The sequence below is a fragment of the Sinohyriopsis cumingii genome, chromosome 2, assembly GCF_028554795.1.
Source record: "Sinohyriopsis cumingii isolate HCF-2022 chromosome 2, ASM2855479v2, whole genome shotgun sequence".
In the NCBI taxonomy this organism is placed as follows: Eukaryota; Metazoa; Mollusca; class Bivalvia; order Unionida; family Unionidae; genus Sinohyriopsis; species Sinohyriopsis cumingii.
In genome coordinates, this window is record NC_142962.1 from 164,983,255 (window position 1) to 165,002,516 (window position 19,262).

At 41.1% G+C, this 19,262-nt stretch overlaps 1 long non-coding RNA gene across 1 annotated transcript in view; it reads right to left on the reverse strand.

The window, feature by feature from the left end:
• Window positions 1-18,111, reverse strand: part of LOC149806246 (uncharacterized) — a 33,109-nt gene extending 14,998 nt beyond the window's left edge. The window contains exon 1 of the long non-coding RNA XR_016415102.1: window positions 18,059-18,111. This is a non-coding gene — a long non-coding RNA (uncharacterized LOC149806246). The remainder of the gene's footprint in view (window positions 1-18,058) is intronic.
• Window positions 18,112-19,262: the final 1,151 nt, after the last annotated feature.

Below are 19,262 nucleotides of genomic sequence, written 5' to 3' on the forward strand. Positions count from 1 at the left end.
CTTACCATGTCGTTGACGAAGAAGAAACCAGATTGGTTTGGAGTGAAATGTTGGACATCACCGAGACCGGTATTTAAACTTCATTTCAAAAACGATATTGAATCATTACCTAAAGAACTGCAAGAGAAGATTTACAAGGAAGTTTGGCAAGGGTTTGCCAGAGTGAAATCTCAATGGGTAACTGTAGAACTTTTGTGCCGAGAAATTCACAAGAGGAAAGTGAAAAAAGTCAACCAGTGTGTTAGATTTCTCTGGGTCAAGTGTGCATTCGTCCTATTATATCACTCTAGACGATTTACATCAAAAGAGTTCAGTGAGATTCTTGGACGTTACCCTGAATGGCAGTGGTCAGAAATTACTCGCTATGTGGATTACTTTTGCTCTAGGAGAAGATTGTGAATTGTACGGACTAACCCATTCATGGATACTTTACAAGAGAACATTCGTGCTTTGCCTGTGGAGTTGAGAGAACACATTTACCGAGATCTGGTCAAAATACAAGTCAAACGTAAAGAACAGCTGCATCCGTTACGTCACCAGATCTTTAACCACTGGTACCTGAATGGTATAAGAGGACTGATTCGTCAGAAATTGTTTCAGTGGTCAGACCTTGTTGAACACTTTAATTAAGTGAATGAACTAAACGTTCCTAATTTTGGTTACTTCGAGATTCACCTAAAGCAACGTATTGAGGAAGACGTTTTAAAGGATTACGAACATCTGTTACGTGGAATCTGCTTAGCGGAAGACGAAACATCTAGACAAACTCTGAAGTGTAGGTTACAGTGTGCAAGATTTAGATTCCCTACTGGAGAACGAAGATGTTTAGTTAGAAAGTACCTTTATTGCTTCCGAAACAAAGAGACTATACAATCAGGAATCCATGCCACGGCTTATGTCACCTGTAATTGAACAGATTCCGTGGAAGGAACTCAATGACCATATTCAAACCGTGGATCATTACCATCGATTATTACAAGAACTGTATCCATTCAATTTGGGTCGACAAGTGGTGTGTGTCTTAGTGACGTGTTTTGTGGGATTTCGTTTACCAGCCGATTCCTTGTGGACTCTTTACGAAGAGTACTTACCACCCCAATGGCCTTCAATGGTCACGAAAGACTCCTTTTGCTCAAAGCCTTGCGTTTTCATCTGGATACTTCTCGACCTCTACGGGAAAAAAGATTCGTCAACTTTTAGCTACCCAAGACGTGTATGACGATGTGTGTGTAGCTGGTGACTTACACCCCCATTGGACAGATGTCCGTGACTGGAAAAAAGGGGATTTTGAGGCTTGGACCCAAGAAGTGGCCCAGTATGCACGAGAGTTGTTCAAGGAAAAAAGTTACTTTTCAACCTGTGTTAGTGACAGTGCCAGAAGAACCCGTCACCCAGGACAGGACTGTCGTGGACAGGCCTGAAAGACCCTTTCGGGAGGACACTTGTGTGACCTTACCCCCTATAGAACTGGTCAGAACATTACCCAAAACATGTTGTACAGACACTTGTGTTTATTCCACGTTGATTGTTATCATGTGCCTTTTATCGTTGTACTTAAGCCTTTGGCTTTTATGTATTTTTGTCTTTCGTGTTCATGTTTAAAACATTCAATAAACGTGTCCTGAAAAAAGTATATAAACTCTTGTCTTGTCTGTTTTCGTCTCACAAGTGACATTCCTAACACTATGGCTACCTCTGCTGTCTGTGCTCCCTCTTCCTCTACTGTCAGAGTCATCGACGAACACTTAGATCGTGCCAGTTGGGAAGCTTTGTATCTTCGCCATCCCTTTAACATGCTCATTGCTGGACCTAGCGGTTCAGGCAAAACCGAATTCGTCAAACGCTTGATCGAACATAAACATCATTTGATCGATCGACCACCTCAGCGCATCATGTGGTGTTACAAAGAGTGGCAATCGGTGTACAGCCTCTTGCGAGAAAGTCAAGGCGATTCCATCGTGTTTGTGGAAGGCATTCCTAAAGAAGACGACGGCATCGTCTCTGACTCCCGTTAAACCCATATGGTCATTTTCGACGACATGTTAGGAGAAGACGAAGAAGAAATTAAACTGTGGTTCACGCGCAAAGGGCATGATCGTAATGCCAGTGTCGTTTACATCACTCAAAATTTGTTTCAACAAAGTAAAGCCCATCGCACCATCAGTCTCAATGCGCATCACATGTTCTTGTTTAAAAGCCCTCGAGATAAATCGCAAGTGCAAGTCTTAGCCAAACAGTTAGGGACACCTTGGCTGACTCAGGCGTAAGACGATGCCACTCAAACTCCACACGCCTATTTACTCGTCGATTTGAAACCTACGACCCCCGATGATTTGCGATTTCGTACCCACTTGTTTCACCACTGGGGCCAAGACGGAGGGCCTGTCCTGTACACGTCTCCTTCCTCGACTTAACTTCATTCCACAAAAAAATCTATAAAAACGTCAGACCCTTTTCGTCTGTCTCACACACATTTTGAAGATGACGTCCCTTCAGTCGCATCTTCCCGTCAAATTTATTCGGGACTTGTATAGCATCAGTCGAGAAAAAAATCCACAAATACGAGCTCGTGTCTTAGAAGCTAGTCTCAAAGAAGTCTTACGATGGTTCACGGTGACGGCACGTCAATTACTCCAAGGGATCATTCAGATTCCTCATCAAACCAAACGCTTTTTTGATCGAAACAAAGTCGCTTTGACCCAACTGGCCGATCCCCGCATCGACACTCAAACCAAAAAACAAATCATTTTTGAAACCTGGAGGGAGCGGTACTCTAGGAGGGGTCATCATTCGCTCTCTCTTAAGATGGGATCCTAATGCCCCCAAACTTCTCCCCAAGAAAAAAGTCAAACGAAGCTCCAAGAAGAATAAAAAGACCAGGTCCCCAAGGAGAACTTCTCTAGTGGCGGGACCCTCCTCTTACCAGACACCACCCCGGAAAAAGAAAAGAAGCCCCCAGAAAAACAAACAGAAAAAGTCCCCAGAAAAAGAAAAGTCCACAGAAGAAAACTAGTCGCAAGAGAGGCACTTCGGCCAGGACGCAACCTTACACTCGCAAACCACGACCTGCCACGGCGGTGACTGCGTCTCTGGCAGCCTCAAGTTCATCCACTTCCTCGTTGATGACACCAAGAACTGAAGAGTACTTGGAAACGTTGATCACACCAAGAACTTCTCCGTTGATGACCCCAAGTACTTCCCCAGTGGCAGGACCCTCCAATTTAGTGGCAGTGGCTGCTGCTCACAAAGTACCTTCTCCCGAAATCAAAGTCCAAGAAAGATCGGGCATTTTACAAAGTTTACTGGATTTGTCCAAGCAAGAACTGGCTCGATTTAGTCCGTTACGTACCCCTGCACGACGCGTCATGCCTGTCCTGAAGTTGATACGACGTAAAGATAATCAGTAGCGACGCGTTCCAGTATAAAAAAGGTGTGTGACCAAGTTGGGTGTCAGTGCTTTGGTGCTCCTGAAGATGTCACCCTCCAGAAAACATCCCTCTTCTAAACAACCCCATAGAAAGAAAAGGAAAGGACTGCCACCACGTTTAGTCAAACATGGGAACATGTTATCTGTCCTGTCCAAAGCTTCTCCACCCCTACGAAAAAAACTCATTCAATCAGCTTCCGAAGAGGTCATCGATACCGTGTGCGAATGTTGTTTGAACGTCTTGAAAGGTACGATCCCTTTGTCCAAATACCAGAAACAATGCTTAGGCAAACATCGTCACGTTCTTCGCCAAATGGTTCAAAAGACAATCCCCATTCGTCAAAAGAAGAAGATGTTGGTCCAACGTGGAGGCATTTACCCCTCTTGTTAGGCCCATTGCTGAAAGGAGTCTTGGGAACCATGTTGGGAGGACTGGTGGGAGCAAGATAAAAAGGCCCTCTGAAGTCCCAAGATCTCAGAATCGACCCTTGACAACCCCATGGAAGGACGAAAACTAGCTTTAGTGCCTTACAAACGATGGATGGATTAGCATCGTTGGCAAGAACAACGCACCCCGCATTTACCTCCTAATCCCAATTTGAGCGAAATGTCCCAGTTACAACAAGAATTGCAGTCCTTGATGGATCGCCATGATTTGTCCGAAACAGAAAAATCGCAAAAGTACGGTCAACTCTTGCAACGACTACAACTCTTTCACCAGAAAGCTTTAGACGAAACAGCTCTACCAACTCTGAAAGATTTTAAGACCTTGATGAAAAGTCCAGCACCATCACCAGTACCACCACCACCACTACCAGTGACCAAGACATAAAAAGAAGAAGAAGAAGGGTTTCAAACTCCACCAGAAAAATTACGCAAGTTAACAACACCACCTACCTCCAGAATTGAATGGATTAAAAAGATGATGACCACCCTTTCTTCATCACAAGAGAAAAAGAAAGTGAAGACAGAAGTGAAACAAGAACCGCTATCCCCTGTTGCGACATCCTCCTCTGCGACACCTATTGCTGGTCGCACACGCAAAGCATTGTAATCCAAGAAAGTACCCCAAGAGAAAAAGAATGGCATCTTCCAAGAGTAGGTGCCTTATTAACACACAAACATAAAATGGAAAAAGTGTTAGCCAGCATTTATTACGATCCCTCCCATCCTGCAGGTTACGCAGGAGTTCAAAAATTGTATCGTGCTGCCAAAATGCGACTGAAAAGTCTCCGTTTACCTCAAGTGCAACGATGGTTACAAGAACAAGCTACCTATACTTTACACAAACCCATTCGACGCAAGTTTTCCAGAAGTCGCACCCAAGTGGAAGGCATCGATCATCAATGGCAAGTCGATTTAGCCGATGTCTCTCATTTGGCCAGCTACAATCGTGGCTACAAATATTTGTTTTGTGTCATCGACGTCTTTTCCAAATTTGCCTGGGTCGTGCCCTTGACTTCCAAATCGAGCAGCGAGCTAGTGCGAGCCCTGCAACGAGTGTTGAAACAAAGCGGTCGTCACCCTTTTCGATGGCAAACGGACGAAGGCATCGAATTTCTGAACCAAGCTTTCCAAAAAGAATTAAAGAACCGTGACATTCATTTTTTTACCACCGAGAATCCCGAAACCAAAGCCAGCATCGTGGAACGTTTCCAACGTACTTTGAAAGAACGTATGTGGAAATATTTTACGCATCATCACACTCTGAAGTACATCGACATCTTACCGCACCTGGTGCAAGCGTACAACCAATCTTACCATCGAAGCATCGGACGTGCCCCGCAAGAAGTGACTCCCGAGAACGAAGTGTTGGTGTTTGAGTGCCTGTTTGGTACGTCCCCGACGAGGGCTGTCCCCAAGAAAAGTGGAGTGTTGGCCGTAGGAGATTGGGTACGCATTGGCAAAACCAAACGCACTTTCGACAAAGGTTACTTACCTAACTGGACGACCGAATTGTTTCGTGTCACTGGACGAGTGCATGGCCGTCATCCTACCGTCTATAAATTGGAAGACATGAACGGAGAAGTGCTCAAAGGAACGTTTTATTTGCCCGAGTTACAACGTGTCACCAAAAAAGAAGACGACGTGTACGACATCGAAAGCATTCTCGAACGCAGAACCCGTAAAGTGGGTAAACGACGTGTCAAAGAAGTCAAAGTACGTTGGAAAGGATATCCACCCAGTTTTGATTCTTGGATCGACGCTTCGCAAGTCATCGACTATAAAAAGAAGTGACCATCATGCCTTTTCACACAGACGCAGCTACGTCGACCACTCCTTCACCTAGTTCTTCTCTGCAAGATTTACAAAAACAACCCTTGTGGGTGTGGTGTGGAGAGCGTGTGCCTAAAACGCAAATCGTCTTTTTCTGCAAAATCTTCGTAGTGTATTGTGTCATCGGTACAGCCATCGCCAATTTGAGTTTGCAACAAGGAGACAAACAATTGTGGACCATTTTATTGAGCAGTTGCATCGGTTACCTGCTTCCCAATCCCTCCCTGAAATTCACCTCGAACGGGAACAACGGGAACCTTGTGTCCGGTGCCAGTGTCAGTCACCACTCGAACAACAACAACAACAACCCCATTTTGGGCGGAAACACGCCTCTGACGTCCAGTAACCCCTCGGACAGCCACAGAACTCTGGAATTATGAACAATAACAACCAATTTTACTTAACCTAACCCAGTGACAGTTCCATGGAGATGTTTCCCAGGAACACGTTGTGCTGTTACACGGCCAAATTACCTCAGGCCATCCCATTAGATCACGAAGCCCATTGGGAAGTGGCTTTAGTAGAAATCATTCACCCGACCCAAGTCCTCAATGTCCTTCCCAATCAAAATTTTTTTGATGTGGAAGTTCATGACGAACCATTGCAACAGTACTTGGATACCTATGGCAAATATGACAAGAAAACCCCTGGCACAAAAAATCAAAAGTACACCACCTATCACTTGTTCATTCCCCCAGGCTATTATTTTAGTGGTCAACATTTGGTGAGCACCATAGCCTCCAGGTTTAATGTCGTGTTTCTGAAAGCTTTGGAAAGTGTCAAAAAAAGTGTCACCATGGAATACCACAAAGCAGCTCGTCGCTTCTTGATGAAATTTGACGGGAGTAAAATCGTGTCCATTTTATTTTGTCCCGAATTGTTTGACATGTTGGGCGGAGACATGGACATGAGAATGGCCATGCTCAAGAAAAAGGAATTACCAGTCATTTACGACAACGAGTCTTTTAGCAAGTTATTTCGTGCCCCGGTAGAACTGAACCAAGGACTGAATTTGATGTTTGTGTACTCCGATGTGGTGGAGTATAACGTGGTGGGACACACCTCTGTGCCGTTACTGCGTGTCATTCCTTTCAAAGTGGATTCTGCCACGAACGCTGACGAGGAAGGTGGAAACACTTACCAAGTCCACCGCGAATTTGTACATCCTCACTATTTTCCTGTCAGCAAGTCGCATTTGGACACGGTCAACATTGCTATAAAAGGAGATCTGGGACAAAATATTTCATTCACCAAAGGAAAAGTCACGGTGAAACTCCATTTTCGAAAACGGTTCTCTCACGACTCGTAAGTCATGTATCCAGTGTACCGAGGGGTTGCTCGACAGCGAGGACATGGTTTAGGAGATATGTTAAAATCGGCCTTCCGTTCGGTGGCCCCGGTGTTGAAACCGATGGTGACACGAGGATTGCACGCCTTGAAAGATGCCGCATTGACGCAAGGCAAAGAATTTCTCCAAAATGTCATCATCGACAAACAAAACCCTAAAGAAGCCTTCATGAGGGCAGGCAAAAACGTCTTGCTGCAAACGGGTAAAGACCTTTTGGGCCGACGAGAAACACCTATAAATGCCCTGCACACTACCGAGTCAGGCATTCAGCAAGGACAAGGCAGAAAGAGACGACGAAGAAAACACCCTTTCACCAGACATTACACGTCTAAAGCTAGAAAGACAAAGAAAAGAAGAACCGTTCGAGACTTAGACCTTTTCGATTATTGAGAAAGAGAAAAAATGATGCACCGAGAGTCTTGCGCCTGTTCCAAGTCGGAACTGATCTGTTTGCCATCCCCCCACCATGATGACCATGCAAGAATCCCAGTGGGTGGAATTTCATCCCGTCTCCTCTTTGACGGATTCCGCTCCCATCGAGTTTGAAATCAAAGGACAACCTGAAGATTACATCGATCTGAATAGCAGTTACTTGTATTTGAAAGTGAAAGTGATCGAATCACCCAACGCTAACAGAGACAATGATGATGTAGTAGCTCCCGTCAATAATTTCATGCATTCCTTGTTTAGCGAAGTGGACTTGTACTTGAATAACAAACTGGTCAGCAGCAGCATGGACACTTACCCTTACCGAGCGTACCTGGAAAATCTCTTGACATACGGAAAAGAAGCCAAGAACACTCATCTGGATGCTTGCGTGGTATGGAAACCTGACAAAGCGACTAAGTTCAACAGCATTACAGCTGCTGGGGATGCTCAAAATACAACGGGATTTGTAGAACGACGAACGAAAATTCATCTAAGTCGTAGTTTAGAACTGATGGATCGCTTGCATCTAGACATGTGGTTACAAGAAAAGTATTTGCTGAACGAGGTGGATATCCGCTTGAGACTGAATCGCGGCAGTGCCGCTTTCCATTTGATGGCTGCTGATGGTTCCACTTACAAAACCATCATCCAAGAAGCCAGACTCTACGTGCATCGTGTGGAAGTGTTACCTAAAGTGGGAAACGACGTCAGTCAGACGTTGAGCCGAACGACTGCCAAGTATCCGATACGAACAGTGGAAGTGAAAACGTTCACCATTCCTGCTGGACAGCGATCCATGATCGAAGATCATCTATTCCAAGGACAGTCACCCAAACGTTTGATCGTTGGTATGGTCAAGAATTCAGCCTTCAACGGACTCTACCAGGAAACTCCTTTTGAGTTTCATCATTACAATGTGTCCAAGATCGAAGTCAGTCGCGACGGCAAGACCTTGTGTACCCGACCTTTTGAGCCTAAGTTCGGTGACAGAAATTATTTGAGATCGTACTTGTCCCTGTACGAAGCCACCGGACAGTTAGGAACCAACACCAGTCACGGTATTACGTACGACGATTATGCAGGAGGCTACGCTTTGTGGGCTTTCGATTTCACTCCAGACCAAGGCAGCGACGAGGGGCATTTCCACCCTATAAAATCCGGCCAGATTCGTGTGGAACTTCAGTTTACTAATCCTCTACCTGACACAGTGAACGTCCTCCTGTATGCAGAATTTGACAATACGATAGAAATCAACAGTTTGAGAGAAGTCATTCTAGATTATTAGAAGCTATGGAAGACTGTTATCCCTCTTTACCTAGTGGAGAAACTTTAGACATGGAATGTGAGGAGACTGTGGAAGAAGAAGAAGAATCCCAAGACGAAGAAGTTATCATGATGAAGTCGAGATGGCCAGAACAAGAAGCCCATTTAGTCTCCTGTTTTGCTACATTCCTGACAGATGTAATGAAAGAATTGATCAAGGAAGAGTGCTATGGATGTCACAACGATCATCCCAGTCAAATTCAACACGACAAATGTCTGATGTTGAGCCAAGAAGAAAAATTGGACGAATATCTGGACAAAGCTTGGGGTGTCATCGAGATAGAATTCGTGTTGAACGAGTGGTATAAAGGCTTGGATAAACATTCTTCTCCTCCATTAACGTCTCTGGAGCGCCGTCGCATCGAATCTCTCTTTGACCAGAATAAGAAGTCGGAGCCAAACGCCTTTTACTTGTCAGACATTTTCAAGCAAAAAGTCAGGATCGAATTGATCACTTATCATTACCTGTGAAGAAAAAACCCACACAAATCAATGGATACCTGGGAACTTTATTATCTTTTGAACCACAGTTCGTGCACGGCTTCTTGGAATCCTGTCGTCTGTGCTAAAGGTGAACTCCCTCATCGCAAACCTCAAGACCATCAAGCTTATGTGATCAACACGGACGACAGTCATCTCCCAGGAACCCACTGGGTAGCCGTCTACTTTCCTCAAGAAGGATGTGTGGAATATTTCGATTCGTATGGATTGCCTCCTTTGGAAGACGATATCATCGACTTTATGAGAAGAAATGCTCAAACCACCCGATTCAATAATGTGAAATTACAAGGCACAGATTCCTTGGTGTGTGGACAATATTGTGTGTATTTTCTGCATCATCGCAGCCTGGGTTATTCCTTAGAACATTTAGTGACTCATTTTGATCCTCGTTCTTCTTCTAGAAACGATGTGAAAGTAGATCGATGGTTTTGTGACCATTATGCTTATCTTTTGTCTCAAGCTAGGAAACGTAGTGTCCATCAATGGCCTAATGACTTCCAACAGTGGAAATCACAATTTCATTCACAACGTTGTCAGCCCTGTCCAAAATAATGTGTAAATTGAAAAAAATGTTTGTGATTTGAAAAAATGTTTGATGTTATATTGTTGGATTATTGTTAAAAATGTTAGAGTTGTTGGTTAGTGTTAAGTGATTTTTGAATAAAAAATGTTGTGTTTTGAAAAAAATGCCTTTGTCTTTTGTTTCGCTATAAGAATGTTGATTCATGCTCTTTGACTTCTCTCTATCTCTCTCATGACACTCATTGATCGTTCCGGCTCGAAAACCGTAGAGGGATGTTTTCCTTCACGTCCGCGCTTTGACTTTAAGAACCGGGGTAGTTTCCAGTCTAACCATCCATTGTCGACTCATCCTCCTACGAAGATGTGCTCCAAACTAGCTAAGCTAAACGAAGCCTACGTGAATTTGCATAGGGTCAGACACAGTCTGATACCGAAGCCTGAAGAGATAGAGAATGTGAGAATGCTAAAAGTCAGTGAAGACCTGATAGAAGAGCTCTTCAGAGAAGAAGTGAACAGGGAGAAAGAAGAATGGACAGAGAAGTACAGACTTCAGAGACAGCAGCAACAGCAACAACAACAGCAGCAGCAGCAGCAGCAGCAACCTGAACCTGACAGACGCTTTGTCGATTGTCGTATCGACACCAAAGAGTTCTTATTCTCTTTCCGAAGAAGCAGACCTATCGTCAGAAAGTCTATCCTCAGAGGACGTCGCATTCTTAGAAACTAAAAGATTGCCATAGCAAACAAAAAAAAACCCAACCCTTTTCAGGGCTACCCAATACTCTAGAAAAGAAATAACAATCGATTTGCCAATGTGTGTATGTAGAGTAGTGTGAATATAAACACTGACTCTTTTGTGGTGTGAGTGTATGTGTTTGTGTGGATAGCAGATAATGATCATGTTTTTTGCTGTTTGACGTGCGTGGAGAGTAGATTTGGGGTTTGATTTGATTGCTTTGCGTATATGAATAGTATATTGAAGTGATTAATGAAAAATTTTTAATTAGTAATGGGTAGCATAAAAAAGTGAGTGAGTGTTTCTTTTAGGTCCGCGCGTTGTTTGGTCATGATCTAGGTAATATCAATTTTGTTTTAGGGGATGTTTTCCTTCACGTCCGCGCTTTAACTATAAATTGAAAATCGCTTGGCAGTCTAGCTACCCTGTTCATTCGTTAACAAGACAATGAATACCAGAATAAGCAAACTTCTTGAACTCCAGATACATCTGGAATATGTCAGGCGCCTGTTAAATGAACTGGCAGCGGAGGCCATATTAGAAGAGGGAAGAATAAAGAAGGAAGAGGAGGAGAGAAGACAGAGGGAAGAGGAGGAAAAGAAAATAGGAGAGAGGATGGCTTACAAGATACCAGAGACAGAGGATTGGGGTGCTGAAGCCAATCATCCTCCCTCTGCGCTCTCAAGAAAAAAGTAAAAGGAGACTGGGGAAGAAGATGTGTGTGTGGTTCCAGGCCTGGAAGGTGTCATCATTAACCAGGTGTCACTGGAGTTCAAAAACAAACAGCCCTTTTCAGGGCTACCCAAACCTTTAGAAAAGAAATAACAATCGATTTGCCCAGGTGTGTATGCAGAGTAGTGTGAATATAAACACTTACTCTTTTTTCCGTGTGTGTGTGTGTGTGTGTGTGTGTGTATTTGTAAGCGCTCACAGACGTTTGTGTGGATAGTAGATTATTGGGTTTCATTATAATGCTTTGCGTGTGTGGATAGTAGATTTGGGGTTTGTTAATTGCTGGTTCACTTATGTAGATAGTATATTATATGAAATGAGAAAGGTAGGGGATGTTTTCCTTCACGTCCGCGCGTTTTAAGTGATAATCTAGGTCATATCAATTTTGTTTTAGGGGGATGTTTTCCTTCACGTCCGCGCTTTTCGTATAAGAACCCACAGTATTCGTCGTTCAAACCATTCTACAGAGAATAAAGACAAGGAAGATGGTAGCTGTAACAGAATTGTTTAACCAGTTGAAGGATATTTGGTATTGGATGGTGGATGGAGCATATGGAGTGGAAAGGATTGAACGTGAATGGAAGCATGAAGTTACCAGGGATTTTGTCAGAAGGCAAGTGACAAACCTGAAATTAGCTATGGATCTGGTGAAAGAGATGATAGAAGAAGAAGTATAAAGACTAAGAGGCTTTATAAATCCAGAGTATGTAAAGATTGGTCACTTGAAAGAAGCCATGGATAATGTGCTAGAAGTAAAGTGTTTTTTGGAAGACATAATGGAACGGACAGAGTGGTCATTCGTCAAAAAAGGCCTGGTCCAACTTGAGAAATCGGAAGAACTAATGAGAAAAGTAATGGAGGAAGAAGTAAAGAAGATTAAAAAGAGATGGAATAAAGAAAGAAAAGATCAGGAAAACAAAAAGAAACAGGCAGATTTTGAGAGGCTCAATCAGAATTGGATCAAAGTCCAGGAAACGTTTAGAGCCTTGGGCCATCCAGACTGGATGCCAGAGGAGAACAAGAAGAAGAAAGGAATAATGGAAAAAGTGAGGACTTGGTGGAAGAAGTGGAGGAGTTAGAAGAAGAAGAAGAAGAAGAAACCCAAAGGCCCTTTTCAGGGCCACTCATAGGTCTCGAAAAGAGATTGACTTTCAATTGCCTACCCCTGTTCCATTTCCATAGACCCATCAGGTCGGGACCGTATTAAAATAGGGTCCCGACCCTGTTCCATTTCCCCTTCACGCTCAACAGTCCCATATTCCCATGTTCAATTTCCCTTGTCGCTATATATTCCCAGGGTTTTTCGTCCATGTTAAATTTCAATAGTCGCTATATGTTCCCAGGGGTGTTAATGTTAAATTTCCATAGTCGCTATATGTTCCCAGGGGTGTTTTTAATGGTAAGTCCCATTGTCGCTATGGTATCCCACTTAACTACTTACGTTAAAAATCCAAATCACACACACACACACACACACACACACACACACACACACATGCAAATTAAGTTAATGAAACGTCATTTGGAATCAGAATTCATCATTCCATTTTGTGGTTCAAATCATTTTATTTAATTAATACCAGATTATTTGGAATTTAAATTCTTGATTTCATTTGTCGAGTTAAATCATTTCATTTTAGACTACATCATTTTATTTAATGCCACGTCATTTGGAAGCAGATATCAATATTTGGTTTTGTTCTTTAAATCATTTAATTTCATACTAAGTCATTTCATTTATTACCACATCATTTGGAATCAGAATTCATTATTTCATTTTGGGGTTCAATCATTTCATTTCATGCTACATCATTGCATATCACTCAACATCATTTGGAATCTGAATTCATCATTCCGTTTCTTGGGTTAAACCATTTCATTTTATACTACATCATTTCATTAAATACCACGTCATTTGTAATCTGACTTGCTCATTCGATTTTGTTGGTTAAATCCTGTCATGTGACACTGACTTCAGAGCATGCGTAGTTCAACTCCTAAAGTAAAAATGGCAGGTGACTATAATGAACCAACAGTCAGCCTCAAGAGCTGTCAACTGATATCAGCCTTTACAATTTACCAACTACGTCGTGACCAGATAAGGGATAACATTTTTATGTTCATCTACTTAATGAGCCTCCTAAATCGGCCGTAAACCTATATTAATGCGTAAATTTGAAGTACTCTCTAGCGGGCAGACAGCTTTTCTCACAAGGTCGCGAACAGGCTAATATCTTTACTTTTCAAAATACGTATATGAAATACATGTACAAAGATTTTGCCCTACTTTTGCTTGCAACAACAAGTGAAGAAAATAAGGAATCGTGGAGGCAAATGCGTTAAGAATGAAAACTTGAGAATAGCGTGTTTTGAAAAGCAAAACAAACGTGAGATTTGGGCATTCCAGCCTATCAATTTTTTGTATTCTCCTCCCGTCTGTCTGTATTTCGTCTCATCGTGATGAGTCTAGTACGAGTTCACGTTGTATATCTATACCAAATTTGCTCATGGGGACCAGTAAACACCTATTGATTATATGGTCAAAGGTTATGACAGAGAAAGAACAAGAGTCCCTTGAGGGGCCTTATGCTCAACCATCTGAAAAGAATTTCCCGAACTTCACAATAAGACAATTTCTTCTTTTTCACTGATGAGTGTTGAAACCATGGTTGATATTGTTGAAAGGTAAGTATTTCAAACTAGCTACGTGGCAGCCATGTTGAAAGTTAAATCGATGCCATTTTCATCTAGGCCAAACTAAAGGCTATAAGAGGACTATCAGTGAAAATCTAATGTTGATATGACCATCCATGCAGGACAAGTAGATAAAGCATTTAATGTGGCAGCCATATTTGAGGTCCAGTCGGAGCTATTTTCATTCAAGACCAATCAAATATCACAATTAGTCTTCTGGTGAAAACTTCATGTATGTACGACTGTTCATTTATAAAGGAGTAGCAACAAAAGATTTATAAGATAGCTTCTGTGTTAGTTAGGTTGGATGTCAGATCGGCATAATTTGCATTTAGTTAGACATAAAAAGTTGTCTTCCGGTAAAAAAAATTATACGAATTTCCGTCCAGGAACAGTAGCGGTAAGCTTTTTAAGTTGGCCGCTGTTGCCGCTATACTGGATATCTAAGATAACAACTTTTTAGACCAATTAGGCAGCATAATAAGTCTTCCAATGAAAACCCCATACGATTATGACATCCCATTCAGGAGGAGTTGCAATAACAACATTTTAAAGATGGATGTTACTGGGGTCATATTGGATGTCGGTTTGGCATAACTATGATTTAGGACGTCGGTTTGGCATAACTGATTTAGGATGTCGGTTTGGCATAGCTGATTTAGGATGTCGGTTTGGCATAACTGTGATTTAGGATGTCGGTTTGGCATAACTGATTTAGGATGTCGGTTTGGCATAACTGTGATTTAGGATGTCGGTTTGGTATAACTGTGATTTAGGATGTCGGTTTGGCATAACTGTGATTTAGGATGTCGGTTTGGCATAACTGTGATTTACTATGTCGGTTAGGCATAACTGTGATTTATAATGTCAGTTTAGCATAACTGTGATTTAGGCTGTCGGTTTGGCATAGCTGTGATTTAGGATGTCAGTTTAGCATAACTGTGATTTAGGGTGTCGGTTTGGCATAACTGTGATTTAGGATGTCAGTTTGGCATAGCTGTGATTTAGGATGTCAGTTTAGCATAACTGTGATTTAGGATGTCAGTTTAGCATAACTGTGATTTATGATATCAGTTTGGCATAACTGTGATTTAGGATCATAAGAAGTCTTTCAGTACAAAACAAAACGTTTGACATGATCATCCATTCAAGTGGAGTAGCAATAACAAGATTTTCATAATGGCAGCTCTGATGATCATATTGGATTTCAGGGCAGAATCGTTTACATTTCGTTCTAACTAGACATGATAGGAAGTGTTCTGGGGGAAAAATGATATCAGTATGACTTTCCGTTCAGGAGGCGTTACGATAATAAGATTTTCAAGATGGCTACTGTGGCGGACATGTTAGACGTCTGATCGGCACCATTTTCAGAGAGTACCTACTAGGCACCATAAAAGATATTTTAGTAAAAATAACATGTTGATATGACTATCCATTCAGGAAAAGTCGCGATATTTTTTTTCTCAAGATGTCGAAGCATCTAGGACCACTAGACCTTTGAATAAATGTGTGGAAGGTTTCATGGCAATCCTCCAGGTATTTCGGAGGAATATCGATATTAAACATGTGCTAACGGTCGGACGTCAGACGACCGACTACAAACAAAAGTCATCCCATAAGCTATTTTATGTCCAGCAGAGCAAATAATAATTTCGGTTAATAACTCTAGTTCTTTGTCATATACGTCAGCCATGCTGTATGAACAGCTTCCTCCTGTTTGAAAGGTAGAAGTGTCAGTGTTTAGGTCAAAAGGTTAACAATAACAAAAAGTGACTCAAGGAAAACGATGTTTCCGCAGGATAAGTAGGCCACATATTTCGGCAAAACTTTACGGATGACTTGCACTAAGGATAAATAAAAACCTTTTGCTAAGAGATAAAATGGTCAAAGGAAAAAATTCACAGTAATTTAGGGATAAAATGATCAAAGGCCTAATTCACAGAAACTCAGAAAGAAAAAGACGTTCAGCACGATAGCAACAGTTACTGAGAACGTTTCTTGACTGAATTTTGTGGATACTATATAACAAGGATAAGAAAAGAAAGTCGTCGATCAGGGTTAAAAGGTCAAACGTCACGGTCGTCGTCGCAAGTTCGTGGAAAACAGTTTCTGCACAAGAACACGAATCACAAATAACATAGCAAAACCAGGCTTGTGGTTTGCTTGATGCTACGGCAAAAACGGAAGTACATATATGTTGCATTCGAATGCATTTTGGATTCTTCGTCGGGACTCGAACTTGAATTCATTATAACACTTCATTACTAGGACTTCTAAAATTTAATTCGTGGATTATTCTTGGACTATTTTTGTATCTGATTTTTTAAACCGTAAGTTTTTATTTTTTCAATTTTTACAGTGTTTTTCTAGGGAAATAAATTATTTGTTAAATTTTCAATGCTTGTTGTTTTCGTTCTTTCTTGTGTTACTGTTTATTCGAGCCGAAACACGTGATATAAGTATACTCAGATGCAACAAAGTGTCATCTGCACCAAATGCATAACCCGCTTCTACTTGAATCGATTAAATTATTGGACACTTGAATTACTACAATATGGTTGCAATTCGCATAAATTTAAGCTCATAAGATGTTCTTATTCTTTGTATAGACATGACATTCAATACTCAAATTTGTATTTGCTTGTATACACATGCCCTGCAATACTCAAATTCTTATTGGCATGTATAGACATGCCCTGCAGTACTCAGATTCGTATGGGCATGATTAGACACGCCTTGCAATACTCAAATTCTTATGGGCATGTATATTCATGCCCTGCAATACTCAAATTATTATGGGCATATATATATATATATATATATATATATATATATATATATATATATATATATACACACACACACACACACACATGCCCTGCAATACTCAAATTTTTATGGGCATGTATAGACACGCCCTGCAGTATTCAAATTCTTATGGGCATGTATACACATGCCATGTAATACTCAAATTCTTATGGACATGTATTTTATGGATTGACATTGTATATCACGCAAACTATTGTTTACAGAACAATTTCCGGCACATTATACAAGACACTAATTGTTTACAATACAATACACGGCACACCATACAAGACACTAATTGTTTACAATACAATATACGATACACCATACAAGACACTAAGTGTTTACAATACCATACACGGCACACCATACAAGACACTAATTGTTTACAATACAATACACGGCACACCATCCAAGACATTAATTACTTACAATACAATATACGATACACCATACAATATACTAATTGTTTACAATACAATACACGGCACACCATACAAGACGCTAATTACTTACAATACAATAAACGGCACACCATACAACATACTAATTGCTTACAATACAATACATAGCATACCATACAAGATGCTAATTACTTACAATACAATACACGGCACACCATACAATATACTACTTGCTTACAATACAATACACAGCATACAATACAAGCTACTAATTACTTACAATACAATACACGTCACACCATACAAGACGCTAATTACTTACAATACAATACACGGCACACCATACAAGATACTAATTACTTACAATACAATACACGGCATACCATACAAGATACTAATTATTTAAAATACAATACACGGTACACCATACAAGACGCGAATTACTTACAATACAATACATGGCACACCATGCATGACACTAATTGCTTACAATACAATACACGGCACACCATACAAGACACTAATTGCTGACAAAACAATACACGGCACACCATACAAGACACTAATTGCTTACAATACGATACATAGCTCCATGGGCGCCCGCAGCATAGGTCAAGGGGGGTCACGTGACCACCCCCAAATCATACTACACACACACACACACACACACACATATATATATATATATATATATATATATATATATATATATATATATATATATATATATATATATATATATATATATATAAGTTTCATCATGCAAATGAAGCTGAAAATATGCCACAAGATTCTGTTCAAAACGCTTAGTAAATATTAGACTAATTACTATAATAACTACGCAACTAACTCACCCTGCCGTGAATGACTGACCTCCCCCCTGCAAATAATCCTGCGGGCGCATATGCACGGCACATCATACAAGACACTAATAGTTGACAATACAATACACGGCAAACCATACAAGACGCTAATTGTTTACATCAGTGGTTCCCAAAGTGAGCGGTACCGCCGCCTTGAGTGCAGTGATATTACCAAGGAGGAGGGGCACTAATGCTGAATAATGCTTTTTACGGGGTAAAGGGGGGGGGGGGGTGTCTGAGGATAAACAAGGTGGCGGTGAACCGAAAAAGTTTGGGAACCACTGGCTTACATGGTTTGCGTGGCTACACCAATTGGTCGAATATGTCAAATGTTATCCAAAGAAGGTTATGAATACCAGCGCGCTGTCTTTGTTGGCCAATCAACTGGCCATTATAGTCATCGCCAGAATTCAAACTTACAGGAAAGCAAAGTGTCAAATTAGTACATTCTGAACCTTGAGAAATCAAATAGCACCCAAATAGCAAATAAACGAGAATAGCAGATTTATTCCAAAATAGACTCAAGCATTTGTCTCGCACAAGACCTGATAACTTCCCCATAGAGAAAAAGAGTTGCAGATGATAATTATAGCTCGTATTTATTTATTTTACAATTCATTAAATATTGTTAAATTGTAATAGAATGTACATTGATGATATGACCCCTCTCCATCCCCACATAGACTCACACTTTTTACCTTTTCTAACACAACGCTTTCCTTTCTATGTACAAGAACATGTAGGACCTTTAATGACCGATATGGTTCTTAAGTTGTTATTATTATTATTATTATTATTATTATATCCAGTCGTGGTCATGCAGCGCAAATCTGAAAAACCAAATATGTGAACATCACACGGCCCTACTGTGTAGAGTGCAAAACTAGGTCCAATTACACCATGGATAGATGTCCATTTACGCTATGGATAGATGTCCAATTACACCATGGATTGATGTCCAATTACGCCATGGATAGATGTCCAATTACAATATGGATAGATGTCCAATTACACCATGGACTGATGTCTAATTACGCCATGGATAGATGTCCAATTACACCATGGATAGATGTCCAATTGCACCATGGATAGATGTCTAATTACACCAAGGATAGATGTCCAATTACACCATGGATAGATGTCCAATTACACCATGGATTGATGTCCAATTACACCATGGATAGATGTCCAATTA